We start from the raw sequence: 14,845 nt of genomic DNA on the forward strand, positions 1-14,845 counted from the left end.
GATATAATGAATAGTTTTTGCAATTTATTAGAATCACCTGCTCGATTCCATCCTGGGCCTGTAATGCAACTTATTGAAATAAAAACAGAAAATGCTGAAAATACTCAGGAAGTCTGGCAGCATCTCTGGAGAGAGAAACTGAGTTAGTGTTTCATGTCTGTGATCTTTCATTAGATCCCATTTATATTTTGATCACAAAGAATTACATTTGAAAAAGGTTCTGTCAGAGGTAGTAACCCTAATAATAACTTTATTTATCTCGCTTTTATCAACATCATAAAATTGTCCAAGATGCATCACAGGAGTGTCAGGCCATAAATTTTGTCAGCCGGTCACATGAAGATAAGGTATATTTTTCTGTTAACAGCATTTTTGAATCTGGCAATGCTTTTGTATAGAACTGTCTGCATTAAGGCAGTAAAGTTTCAATGTACAGGTATTTGATTTCTGTGCCTGATTGAAGTAAAGACCTGCTCAGGTTAGGGAAAAAGAACCCAACCCAAACCAGACGGAACCACAGTGGACCCGAGCCCGACCCGGCCCGAGTCCCTCCGATTTTGCCCCAAGCCCGACCCGAGCCCGACTCGACTATCCCTTTACTTACCTTCCGACTCGGAACGTCCAGGAAGCTGCAGCATGTGTGTGATGGCATCATAGAGACGTCACTCACTAACTGCACACACTCAGTTTCGCTGCTTGACGTCCCGGACTCCCAGCTCAGGTAAGTTTTATTTAATTTTAATACTGACCAGCAGAGCAATAACCATCTGTGTCCGGCCTGACCCGGACCCGGACCCAAACCCGAACCCGGCCCGACCTGAGCCCGAAAGCCGGACCTGGAAGAGGGGCCCAACCCGACCTGAACCCAACACATGTCGTCGGGTCCCGTCGGGTCCCGGTCGGGTCACAGGCCTTTACATTGAAGTCCAAATCATTGATATATCCTGCAAAAAGCAAGGGACCTGGTACTGAACCCTGCAGAACCCATTTGGAAACAGTCTTCCAGTCACAAAAACACCCATCAACCATTATCCTTTGTTTCCTGCCTCTGAGCCAATTTTGAATCCATCTTGTCACTTTGCCTTGGTCCCCTGGGCTTTTTCTTTCATGACCAGTCTGTCATCTGGGACTTTATCATAAACCTAGGTATAATCCATATAGACTACATCAAATGCACGACCCTCATCGACCCTCCTTGTTTCCTCTTCAAAAAATTCAATCACGTTAGTCAGACACAACCTTCCCTTAACAAATCCATGCTGAATATCTTTGACTAATCCATGTATGACTCAATGAAGGTTTATCCTGTCCCTCAGAGCTTTTTCCAATATTTTTCCCACCACTGGAGGTAGGCTGACTGGCCTGTAATTACTCGGTCTATTCCTTTCTCCCGTTTTAAACAATGGTACAATGTGAACTGTCCTCCAGTCCTCTGGCACCACACCTGTAGACAGAGAATATTGGAAAATGATGGTCAGAGCCTCTGCTGTTTCTTCTCTTGCTTCATTTAACAGCCAAGGATGCATTTCATCTGGGCCTGGTGATTTAACCACTTTCAAACATGTTAAATCCCTTAATATCTCATCTCATTATATTAGTTTTATCTAACATTGCACACTCCTCCTCCCTGATTGCAATTTCTGTATCATCCCTCTCTTTAGTGAAAACAAATGCGAATCCTCCTCCTTCATCCACAGGTTACCCTGGTGGACCCAAATAGGCTCTACTCTTTCTTTCATTATAATCCTGCCTTTCTGTATTTATAAAACAACCTTTAGTTTTCTTGATTTTATTTGACTTGCCAATTTTTTTCATGCCCTCTCTTTGCTTTCCTAATTTCCTTTTTAATTTCACCCCTACACTTTTTATACTCCTCTCGATTTTCTGCCTTGGTATCTGTCATTAATCTTCCTGTTTTACTTTATCCTCTCCTTTCAGCCCCTTGACATCCACAAGACTCTGGATTTGTTAGTCCCACCCTTTTTCTTTAAGGGAACATATTTCTTTAAGGGCGGCACAGTGGCGCAGTGGTTAGCACCGCAGCCTCACAGCTCCAGGGACCTGGGTTCGATTCTGGGTACTGCCTGTGCGGAGTTTGCAAGTTCTCCCTGTGTCAGCGTGGGTTTCCTCCGGGTGCTCCGGTTTCCTCCCACATGCCAAAGACTTGCAGGTTGATAGGTTAATTGGCCATTATAAATTGCCCCTAGTATAGGTAGGTGGTAGGGAAATATATAGGGACAGGTGGGGATGTGGTAGGAATATGGGATTAGTGTAGGATTAGTATAAATGGGTGGTTGATGGTCGGCACAGACTTGGTGGGCCGAAGGGCCTGTTTCAGTGCTGTATCTCTCTCTAAACTAAACTTGCTCTGAACCCTCACTATCTCTTCCTTGAATGCCTCCCACTGATCCAGCACTGATTTACTTTCAAGTAACTGTTTCCAACCCCATTTAGCTAAATCACATTTCAGCTTAGTAAAATTAGCTTTCCCCAGTTGAGAACTTTTATTCCTGGTCTGTCTTTGTCCTTTTCCATAACTATTCTAAATCAAACTGAATTATGATCACTTCCATCAAAGTGCGCCCCGTCCGATCCCCCTTCCACCTGCCCAGCTTCATTCCCTAAAATTTTGTCCAGTCTCACAATCCCTCTTTTTGGACTTGATACATACTGGATAACAATGTTCTCCTCAATGCATTTGAAGAATTCTGTGACCACTGAGTCTTTCACATAAACTCTACCCCAGTTAATATTGGGGCAGTTGAAATCCCCCACTGTTTCATTGTTTTTGCAGTTCTGAAATTTGTCCACATATTTGCTCTTCTCTCTCCTTCTAACAGTTTCAGGGTCTATAGCACACTCCCAGTAGTGTGATTGCCCCTGTTTTGTTCTTCAGTTCAACCCATATGGCAACATTTGTTTATCCTTCTACCATATCTTCTCTCCTCACAGCTATAATTGTTTCTTTAATCAATATTGCAACTCACCCCCTCCTGAGATATCCCCATCTCTGTCTCGTCTGAAAACCCTGTAACTAGAAATGTTGAGCTGCCATTCCTGCCCTTCTTTCAGCCATGTCTCAGTAATCGCTATAATATCATGCTGCCATGTGTCAATCTGTGCTGTCAGCTCATCTGCCTTATTTCCTCAACTTGTATTGAAGGATATATTATTTAGCTCTGTCAAACTCCCTTGTTTATTTTCTAACCTTCGTTTTCTCTGCCTTCCAAAGACGCTGACTAATTTACTGCCTTCCATTTCGAACTTTTCTTCTCTCTCTTCTGAATCTACTCTCAGGTTCCCATCCCTGTGCTCAGCTAGTTTAAACTCTCCCCAACAGCACGAGTAAAACTCACTGCGAGGATATTGGTCCCGGCCCTGTTGATTTGCAAACAGTCCGTCTTGTACAGGTCCCACCTCCTCCAGAAGCAGTCCCAAAGCCTCAGGAATCTAAAGCCCTCCCTCCTGCATAATCTCTCCAGCTCTATGTATTCATCAGTTCTATCTTCCTATTTCTGTAATCACTAATACGTGGCACTGGGAGTAATCTGGAGATTAATACTTTTGAGGTTCTGCTTTTCAATCTCCCTCCAAGCTGCCTAAATTCTGCTTCAGAACCTCATCCCTCCTTCTGCCTCTGTCATTGGTGCCAATATGGACCACGACCTCTGGCTGTTCACTCTCCCCCATCAGAATGTCCTGCAGTCGCTCAGTGATATCCTTGTCCCTGGCACCAGGGAGGCAACATACCATCATGGAGCCACCTCTGCAGTCACAGAAGTGCCTGTCTATTCTCCTCACTATCGAATCCCCTCCCACTATTGCTCTTCCACTCTTCTTCCTCCCTCCCTGTACAGCTGAGTCACCCATGGTGCTGTGGACTTGGCTCTGCCTGCACTCCCCAGTGGAACCATCACTCTGACCAGTATTCAGAACTGAATACCAGTTGGAGAGTGAGATGCACTCGTGGGATCACTGTCCTGCATGCCTGGTCCTCCTTGTTCTTCTGGCCCTCACCCATTCCCCCTCTGCCAGCACATTTTTAAACTGTAGGGTGACCACCTCCAGAAAGCTCTCATCCTCGTGGATGCATAGTGACTCCAGTCAGTGCTCAAACTCCGAAACCCAGAGCTCGAGCTGCTGTAACCGGTGACACTTCCTGTACATGTGGTCATCCAGGTCATGAGAAGTGTCCAGGATTTCCCACATGACACAGGATGTGTATTCCACAGGGCTGAGGTTCCCTGCCATGTTTTACTTTCTAGACTATTATCTAGAAACACTTAGAGCTGGTCTCGCTGTCTCCCGCTCCATCACTCAGACTGCTCCGTGTTTTGTCAAAGATCAGAATAGAATCTCTTCAGTCATTGCACTGAATTCCCTCAATCCCCAATTCTCCGAGTTAGGTATCTGTTGAAGCAGTACTCCATCAAGCTGGACTTGGTGCTGGGCTGCTGAGTGAGCCTGCAAGCCCCTTTGAGCACTGGCATCCACAGCCATGATGGCAGCAGTCAGAGCCTGTGTGGCAGCAAGCTCAGATTACAATACCTCAGTCTGAGCTTCCACTGGAGCACTCAGACATTGGGGTGGCCTCTACTTGTACTGCAATTCACTCATCCATGTCTCTGATACTCTGGAAATGTTAATCTGCTCACTTGTGTTTATATTATTCAAATCATCAGAGGAATTTGTAACAGCAATATAATCATGGAGCTTCAGAGGGCAATATAACCATTGTAACAGGATGATTTGAAGGGATAGAGAGGAATAAAGAGCCTTTGCTGGCTCCATGTGGTTATTCTGATATCACTTTTATGTATCTATGATGTCCTCTGATTCAGTGGCAGTATGAATGGAATGTAGATGTAGATAAAGTAGAATTAGGATAAGACTTGTGAGTGAAACACTGCATGTTGTATTCATACTGGATTGTGAAGTGTGATGTTCCTGAGTACACAGACTGGATTGTGAAGTGTTATGTACCTGAGTACACAGACTGGATTGTGAAGTGTGATGTACCTGAGTACACAGACTGGACTGTGAAGTGTGATGTATCTGAGTACACAGACTGGATTGTGAAGTGTGATGTACCTGAGTACACAGACTGGATTGTGAAGTGTGATGTACCTGAGTACACAGACTGGATTGTGAAGTGTGATGTACCTGAGTACACAGACCGGATTGAGAAGTGTGATGTTCCTGAGTATACAGACTGGATTGTGAAGTGTGATGTACCTGAGTACACAGACTGGATTGTGAAGTGTTATGTACCTGAGTACACAGACTGGATTGTGAAGTGTGATGTCCCTGAGTATACAGACTGGATTGTGAAGTGTGATGTACCTGAGTACACAGACTGGATTGTGAAGTGTGATGTACCTGAGTACACAGACTGGATTGTGAAGTGTGATGTACCTGAGTACACAGACTGGATTGTGAAGTGTGATGTCCCTGAGTATACAGACTGGATTGTGAAGTGTTATGTACCTGAGTACACAGACTGGATTGTGAAGTGTGATGTCCCTGAGTACACAGACTGGATTGTGAAGTGTGATGTACCTGAGTACACAGACTGGATTGTGAAGTGTGATGTCCCTGAGTATACAGACTGGATTGTGAAGTGTGATGTACCTGAGTACACAGACCGGATTGAGAAGTGTGATGTTCCTGAGTATACAGACTGGATTGTGAAGTGTGATGTACCTGAGTACACAGACTGGATTGTGAAGTGTTATGTACCTGAGTACACAGACTGGATTGTGAAGTGTGATGTCCCTGAGTATACAGACTGGATTGTGAAGTGTGATGTACCTGAGTACACAGACTGGATTGTGAAGTGTGATGTACCTGAGTACACAGACTGGATTGTGAAGTGTGATGTACCTGAGTACACAGACTGGATTGTGAAGTGTGATGTCCCTGAGTACACAGACTGGATTGTGAAGTGTGATGTACCTGAGTACACAGACTGGATTGTGAAGTGTGATGTCCCTGAGTACACAGACTGGATTGTGAAGTGTGATGTACCTGAGTACACAGACTGGATTGTGAAGTGTTATGTACCTGAGTACACAGACTGGATTGTGAAGTGTGATGTCCCTGAGTATACAGACTGGATTGTGAAGTGTGATGTACCTGAGTACACAGACGGGATTGTGAAGTGTGATGTACCTGAGTACACAGACTGGATTGTGAAGTGTGATGTCCCTGAGTATACAGACTGGATTGTGAAGTGTGATGTACCTGAGTACACAGACTGGATTGTGAAGTGTTATGTACCTGAGTACACAGACTGGATTGTGAAGTGTGATGTACCTGAGTACACAGACTGGACTGTGAAGTGTGATGTATCTGAGTACACAGACTGGATTGTGAAGTGTGATGTACCTGAGTATACAGACTGGATTGTGAAGTGTGATGTACCTGAGTACACAGACTGGACTGTGAAGTGTGATGTACCTGAGTACACAGACTGGACTGTGAAGTGTGATGTATCTGAGTACACAGACTGGATTGTGAAGTGTGATGTACCTGAGTACACAGACTGGATTGTGAAGTGTGATGTACCTGAGTACACAGACTGGATTATGAAGTGTGATGTATCTGAGTACACAGACTGGACTGTGAAGTGTGATGTATCGGAGTACACAGACTGGATTGTGAAGTGTGATGTACCTGAGTACACAGACTGGACTGTGAAGTGTGATGTATCTGAGTACACAGACTGGATTGTGAAGTGTGATGTACCTGAGTACACAGACTGGATTGTGAAGTGTTATGTACCTGAGTACACAGACTGGATTGTGAAGTGTGATGTACCTGAGTACACAGACTGGACTGTGAAGTGTGATGTATCTGAGTACACAGACTGGATTGTGAAGTGTGATGTACCTGAGTACACAGACTGGATTGTGAAGTGTGATGTACCTGAGTACACAGACTGGATTATGAAGTGTGATGTATCTGAGTACACAGACTGGATTGTGAAGTGTGATGTATCTGAGTACACAGACTGGATTGTGAAGTGTGATGTACCTGAGTACACAGACTGGATTGTGAAGTGTGATGTATCTGAGTACACAGACTGGATTGTGAAGTGTGATGTATCTGAGTACACAGACTGGATTGTGAAGTGTTATGTACCTGAGTACACATACTGGATTGTGAAGTGTGATGTTCCTGAGTACACCGACTGGATTGTGAAGTGTGATGTACCTGAGTACACAGACTGGATTGTGAAGTGTGATGTACCTGAGTACACAGACTGGATTGTGAAGTGTGATGTATCTGAGTACACAGACTGGATTGTGAAGTGTGATGTACCTGAGTACACAGACTGGATTGTGAAGTGTGATGTCCCTGAGTACACAGACTGGATTGTGAAGTGTGATGTATCTGAGTACACAGACTGGATTGTGAAGTGTGATGTTCCTGAGTACACAGACTGGATTGTGAAGTGTGATGTACCTGAGTACACCGACTGGATTGTGAAGTGTGATGTATCTGAGTACACAGACTGGATTGTGAAGTGTGATGTACCTGAGTACACAGACTGGATTGTGAAGTGTGATGTATCTGAGTACACAGACTGGATTGTGAAGTGTGATGTATCTGAGTACACAGACTGGATTGTGAAGTGTGATGTACCTGAGTACACAGACTCGACTGTGAAGTTTGATGTACCTGAGTACACAGACTGGATTGTGAAATGTGATGTACCTGAGTACACAGACTGGATTGTGAAGTGTGATGTCCCTGAGTATGCAGACCGGATTGTGAATTGTGATGTTCCTGAGTACACAGACTGGATTGTGAAGTGTGATGTCCCTGAGTACACAGAATGGATTGTGAAGTGTGATGTCCCTGAGTACACAGACTGGATTGTGAAGTGTGATGTACCTGAGTACACAGACTGGATTGTGAAGTGTGATGTACCTGAGTACACAGACTGGATTGTGAAGTGTGATGTCCCTGAGTATGCAGACCGGATTGTGAATTGTGATGTTCCTGAGTACACAGACTGGATTGTGAAGTGTGATGTCCCTGAGTACGCAGACTGGATTGTGAAGTGTGATGTCCCTGAGTACACAGACTGGATTGTGAAGTGTGATGTCCCTGAGTATGCAGACCGGATTGTGAATTGTGATGTTCCTGAGTACACAGACTGGATTGTGAAGTGTGATGTCCCTGAGTACACAGACTGGATTGTGAAGTGTGATGTACCTGAGTACACAGACTGGATTGTGAAGTGTGATGTCCCTGAGTATGCAGACCGGATTGTGAATTGTGATGTTCCTGAGTACACAGACTGGATTGTGAAGTGTGATGTCCCTGAGTACACAGACTGGATTGTGAAGTGTGATGTCCCTGAGTACACAGACTGGATTGTGAAGTGTGATGTCCCTGAGTACACAGACTGGATTGTGAAGTGTGATGTACCTGAGTAAACAGACTGGACTGTGAAGTGTGATGTACCTGAGTAAACAGACTGGATTATGAAGTGTGATCTACTTGAGGACACAGACTGGATTGTGAAGTGTGATGTACCTGAGTACACAGACTGGACTGTGACGTGTGATGTACCTGAGTACACAGACTGGACTGTGAAGTGTGATGTACCTGAGTACACAGACTGGATTGTGAACTGTGATGTTCCTGAGCACACAGACTGGATTGTGAAGTGTGATGTATCTGAGTACACAGACTGGATTGTGAAGTGTGATGTATCTGAGTACACAGACTGGATTGTGAAGTGTGATGTACCTGAGTACACAGACTGGATTGTGAAGTGTGATGTACCTGAGTACACAGACTGGATTGTGAAGTGTGATGTACCTGAGTACACAGACTGGATTGTGAAGTGTGATGTCCCTGAGTATACAGACTGGATTGTGAAGTGTTATGTACCTGAGTACACAGACTGGATTGTGAAGTGTGATGTACCTGAGTAAACAGACTGGACTGTGAAGTGTGATGTACCTGAGTAAACAGACTGGATTATGAAGTGTGATCTACTTGAGGACACAGACTGGATTGTGAAGTGTGATGTACCTGAGTACACAGACTGGACTGTGACGTGTGATGTACCTGAGTACACAGACTGGACTGTGAAGTGTGATGTACCTGAGTACACAGACTGGATTGTGAACTGTGATGTTCCTGAGCACACAGACTGGATTGTGAAGTGTGATGTATCTGAGTACACAGACTGGATTGTGAAGTGTGATGTATCTGAGTACACAGACTGGATTGTGAAGTGTGATGTACCTGAGTACACAGACTGGATTGTGAAGTGTGATGTACCTGAGTACACAGACTGGATTGTGAAGTGTGATGTACCTGAGTACACAGACTGGATTGTGAAGTGTGATGTCCCTGAGTATACAGACTGGATTGTGAAGTGTTATGTACCTGAGTACACAGACTGGATTGTGAAGTGTGATGTCCCTGAGTACACAGACTGGATTGTGAAGTGTGATGTACCTGAGTACACAGACTGGATTGTGAAGTGTGATGTCCCTGAGTATACAGACTGGATTGTGAAGTGTGATGTACCTGAGTACACAGACCGGATTGAGAAGTGTGATGTTCCTGAGTATACAGACTGGATTGTGAAGTGTGATGTACCTGAGTACACAGACTGGATTGTGAAGTGTTATGTACCTGAGGACACAGACTGGATTGTGAAGTGTGATGTACCTGAGTACACAGACCGGATTGAGAAGTGTGATGTTCCTGAGTATACAGACTGGATTGTGAAGTGTGATGTACCTGAGTACACAGACTGGATTGTGAAGTGTTATGTACCTGAGTACACAGACTGGATTGTGAAGTGTGATGTCCCTGAGTATACAGACTGGATTGTGAAGTGTGATGTACCTGAGTACACAGACTGGATTGTGAAGTGTGATGTACCTGAGTACACAGACTGGATTGTGAAGTGTGATGTACCTGAGTACACAGACTGGATTGTGAAGTGTGATGTCCCTGAGTATACAGACTGGATTGTGAAGTGTTATGTACCTGAGTACACAGACTGGATTGTGAAGTGTGATGTCCCTGAGTACACAGACTGGATTGTGAAGTGTGATGTACCTGAGTACACAGACTGGATTGTGAAGTGTGATGTCCCTGAGTATACGGACTGGATTGTGAAGTGTGATGTACCTGAGTACACAGACCGGATTGAGAAGTGTGATGTTCCTGAGTATACAGACTGGATTGTGAAGTGTGATGTACCTGAGTACACAGACTGGATTGTGAAGTGTTATGTACCTGAGTACACAGACTGGATTGTGAAGTGTGATGTCCCTGAGTGTACAGACTGGATTGTGAAGTGTGATGTACCTGAGTACACAGACTGGATTGTGAAGTGTGATGTACCTGAGTACACAGACTGGATTGTGAAGTGTGATGTACCTGAGTACACAGACTGGAATGTGAAGTGTGATGTCCCTGAGTACACAGACTGGATTGTGAAGTGTGATGTACCTGAGTACACAGACTGGATTGTGAAGTGTGATGTCCCTGAGTACACAGACTGGATTGTGAAGTGTGATGTACCTGAGTACACAGACTGGATTGTGAAGTGTTATGTACCTGAGTACACAGACTGGATTGTGAAGTGTGATGTCCCTGAGTATACAGACTGGATTGTGAAGTGTGATGTACCTGAGTACACAGACTGGATTGTGAAGTGTGATGTACCTGAGTACACAGACTGGATTGTGAAGTGTGATGTCCCTGAGTATACAGACTGGATTGTGAAGTGTGATGTACCTGAGTACACAGACTGGATTGTGAAGTGTTATGTACCTGAGTACACAGACTGGATTGTGAAGTGTGATGTACCTGAGTACACAGACTGGACTGTGAAGTGTGATGTATCTGAGTACACAGACTGGATTGTGAAGTGTGATGTACCTGAGTATACAGACTGGATTGTGAAGTGTGATGTACCTGAGTACACAGACTGGACTGTGAAGTGTGATGTACCTGAGTACACAGACTGGACTGTGAAGTGTGATGTATCTGAGTACACAGACTGGATTGTGAAGTGTGATGTGCCTGAGTACACAGACTGGATTGTGAAGTGTGATGTACCTGAGTACACAGACTGGATTATGAAGTGTGATGTATCTGAGTACACAGACTGGACTGTGAAGTGTGATGTATCTGAGTACACAGACTGGATTGTGAAGTGTGATGTACCTGAGTACACAGACTGGACTGTGAAGTGTGATGTATCTGAGTACACAGACTGGATTGTGAAGTGTGATGTACCTGAGTACACAGACTGGATTGTGAAGTGTTATGTACCTGAGTACACAGACTGGATTGTGAAGTGTGATGTACCTGAGTACACAGACTGGACTGTGAAGTGTGATGTATCTGAGTACACAGACTGGATTGTGAAGTGTGATGTACCTGAGTACACAGACTGGATTGTGAAGTGTGATGTACCTGAGTACACAGACTGGATTATGAAGTGTGATGAATCTGAGTACACAGACTGGATTGTGAAGTGTGATGTATCTGAGTACACAGACTGGATTGTGAAGTGTGATGTACCTGAGTACACAGACTGGATTGTGAAGTGTGATGTATCTGAGTACACAGACTGGATTGTGAAGTGTGATGTATCTGAGTACACAGACTGGATTGTGAAGTGTTATGTACCTGAGTACACATACTGGATTGTGAAGTGTGATGTTCCTGAGTACACCGACTGGATTGTGAAGTGTGATGTACCTGAGTACACAGACTGGATTGTGAAGTGTGATGTACCTGAGTACACAGACTGGATTGTGAAGTGTGATGTATCTGAGTACACAGACTGGATTGTGAAGTGTGATGTACCTGAGTACACAGACTGGATTGTGAAGTGTGATGTCCCTGAGTACACAGACTGGATTGTGAAGTGTGATGTATCTGAGTACACAGACTGGATTGTGAAGTGTGATGTTCCTGAGTACACAGACTGGATTGTGAAGTGTGATGTACCTGAGTACACCGACTGGATTGTGAAGTGTGATGTATCTGAGTACACAGACTGGATTGTGAAGTGTGATGTACCTGAGTACACAGACTGGATTGTGAAGTGTGATGTATCTGAGTACACAGACTGGATTGTGAAGTGTGATGTATCTGAGTACACAGACTGGATTGTGAAGTGTGATGTACCTGAGTACACAGACTCGACTGTGAAGTTTGATGTACCTGAGTACACAGACTGGATTGTGAAATGTGATGTACCTGAGTACACAGACTGGATTGTGAAGTGTGATGTCCCTGAGTATGCAGACCGGATTGTGAATTGTGATGTTCCTGAGTACACAGACTGGATTGTGAAGTGTGATGTCCCTGAGTACACAGACTGGATTGTGAAGTGTGATGTCCCTGAGTACACAGACTGGATTGTGAAGTGTGATGTACCTGAGTACACAGACTGGATTGTGAAGTGTGATGTACCTGAGTACACAGACTGGATTGTGAAGTGTGATGTCCCTGAGTATGCAGACCGGATTGTGAATTGTGATGTTCCTGAGTACACAGACTGGATTGTGAAGTGTGATGTCCCTGAGTACACAGACTGGATTGTGAAGTGTGATGTCCCTGAGTACACAGACTGGATTGTGAAGTGTGATGTCCCTGAGTATGCAGACCGGATTGTGAATTGTGATGTTCCTGAGTACACAGACTGGATTGTGAAGTGTGATGTCCCTGAGTACACAGACTGGATTGTGAAGTGTGATGTACCTGAGTACACAGACTGGATTGTGAAGTGTGATGTCCCTGAGTATGCAGACCGGATTGTGAATTGTGATGTTCCTGAGTACACAGACTGGATTGTGAAGTGTGATGTCCCTGAGTACACAGACTGGATTGTGAAGTGTGATGTCCCTGAGTACACAGACTGGATTGTGAAGTGTGATGTCCCTGAGTACACAGACTGGATTGTGAAGTGTGATGTACCTGAGTAAACAGACTGGACTGTGAAGTGTGATGTACCTGAGTAAACAGACTGGATTATGAAGTGTGATCTACTTGAGGACACAGACTGGATTGTGAAGTGTGATGTACCTGAGTACACAGACTGGACTGTGACGTGTGATGTACCTGAGTACACAGACTGGACTGTGAAGTGTGATGTACCTGAGTACACAGACTGGATTGTGAAGTGTGATGTTCCTGAGCACACAGACTGGATTGTGAAGTGTGATGTATCTGAGTACACAGACTGGATTGTGAAGTGTGATGTTCCTGAGTACACAGACTGGATTGTGAAGTGTGATGTATCTGAGTACACAGACTGGATTGTGAAGTGTGATGTATCTGAGTACACAGACTGGATTGTGAAGTGTGATGTACCTGAGTACACAGACTGGATTGTGAATTGTGATCTACTTGAGTACACAGACTGGATTGTGAAGTGTGATGTATCTGAGTACACAGACTGGATTGTGAAGTGTGATGTATCTGAGTACACAGAATGGATTGTGAAGTGTGATCTACTTGAGTACACAGACTGGATTGTGAAGTGTGATGTATCTGAGTACACAGACTGGATTGTGAAGTGTGATGTTCCTGAGTACACAGACTGGATTGTGAAGTGTGATGTATCTGAGTATAGAGACTGGATTGTGAAGTGTGATGTATCTGAGTACACAGAATGGATTGTGAAGTGTGATGTATCTGAGTATAGAGACTGGATTGTGAAGTGTGATGTATCTGAGTACACAGACTGGATTGTGAAGTGTGATGTACCTGAGTACACAGACTGGATTGTGAAGGGTGATGTATCTGAGTACACAGACTGGATTGTGAAGTGTGATGTATCTGAGTACACAGAATGGATTGTGAAGTGTGATCTACTTGAGTACACAGACTGGATTGTGAAGTGTGATGTATCTGAGTACACAGACTGGATTGTGAAGTGTGATGTTCCTGAGTACACAGACTGGATTGTGAAGTGTGATGTTCCTGAGTACACAGACTGGATTGTGAAGTGTGATGTATCTGAGTACACAGACTGGATTGTGAAGTGTGATGTTCCTGAGTACACAGACTGGATTGTGAAGTGTGATGTATCTGAGTACACAGACTGGATTGTGAAGTGTGATGTATCTGAGTACACAGACTGGATTGTGAAGTGTGATGTTCCTGAGTACACAGACTGGACTGTGAAGTGTGATCTACTTGAGTAAACAGACTGGATTGTGAAGTGTGATGTATCTGAGTACACAGACTGGACTGTGAAGTGTGATCTACTTGAGTACACAGACTGAACTGTGAAGTGTGATGTACCTGAAAACACAGGCTGGAGAGCAGAGAGAGGGCTCCCAAGTTTCCCGATGTGACACTGGAGACATTAATAGAGGAGGTACAAAGGAGGAGAGAATCAATGTTTGCACAAGGAGCCAGGAGGCCCTCAAAGCAAAACTCTCAGAAGAGAATGGGAGCGATGACCAGGGAGGTCAATTCCTGGAGTCTGGACCTGAGGACCTGACAGCAGTGTCGCGAGAAGTTCAGTGACCTCACAGGGTGGTCAAGGTCAGTGAATGTATCTTCACAGGACATCTCCCACCAAGCACAGCACCAACCTCTCCTCCTGCTCATTGTACCACACCCCCATCACTCACCCAGTAACAATCCCGAGCACTCAGGATTCACTCCTGACAGTCAAATACTCCACCTCACCCTCACACACCCACCAATGCATCCTAACCGCAACCCCCACCCCCTGAAGAACCATGGTATCTCTGCTCCTACCCACCTCCACTGTTCATGCCTCTGTCATCCTTGAAGCCCCTCCCTCCCCTGGCATTCTGTTTGGCATCATTAA

At 44.7% G+C, this 14,845-nt stretch overlaps 1 protein-coding gene across 7 annotated transcripts in view; it reads right to left on the reverse strand.

Annotated features, from left to right (window-relative positions):
* The window catches only part of LOC137373124 (ral guanine nucleotide dissociation stimulator-like 1), a 207,154-nt gene that overhangs the window by 12,118 nt on the left and 180,191 nt on the right, over positions 1-14,845 (reverse strand). The gene's annotated exons all lie outside the window — the stretch shown is intronic.

The sequence above is a fragment of the Heterodontus francisci genome, chromosome 8 (assembly GCF_036365525.1).
Source record: "Heterodontus francisci isolate sHetFra1 chromosome 8, sHetFra1.hap1, whole genome shotgun sequence".
Taxonomy (NCBI): Eukaryota; Metazoa; Chordata; class Chondrichthyes; order Heterodontiformes; family Heterodontidae; genus Heterodontus; species Heterodontus francisci.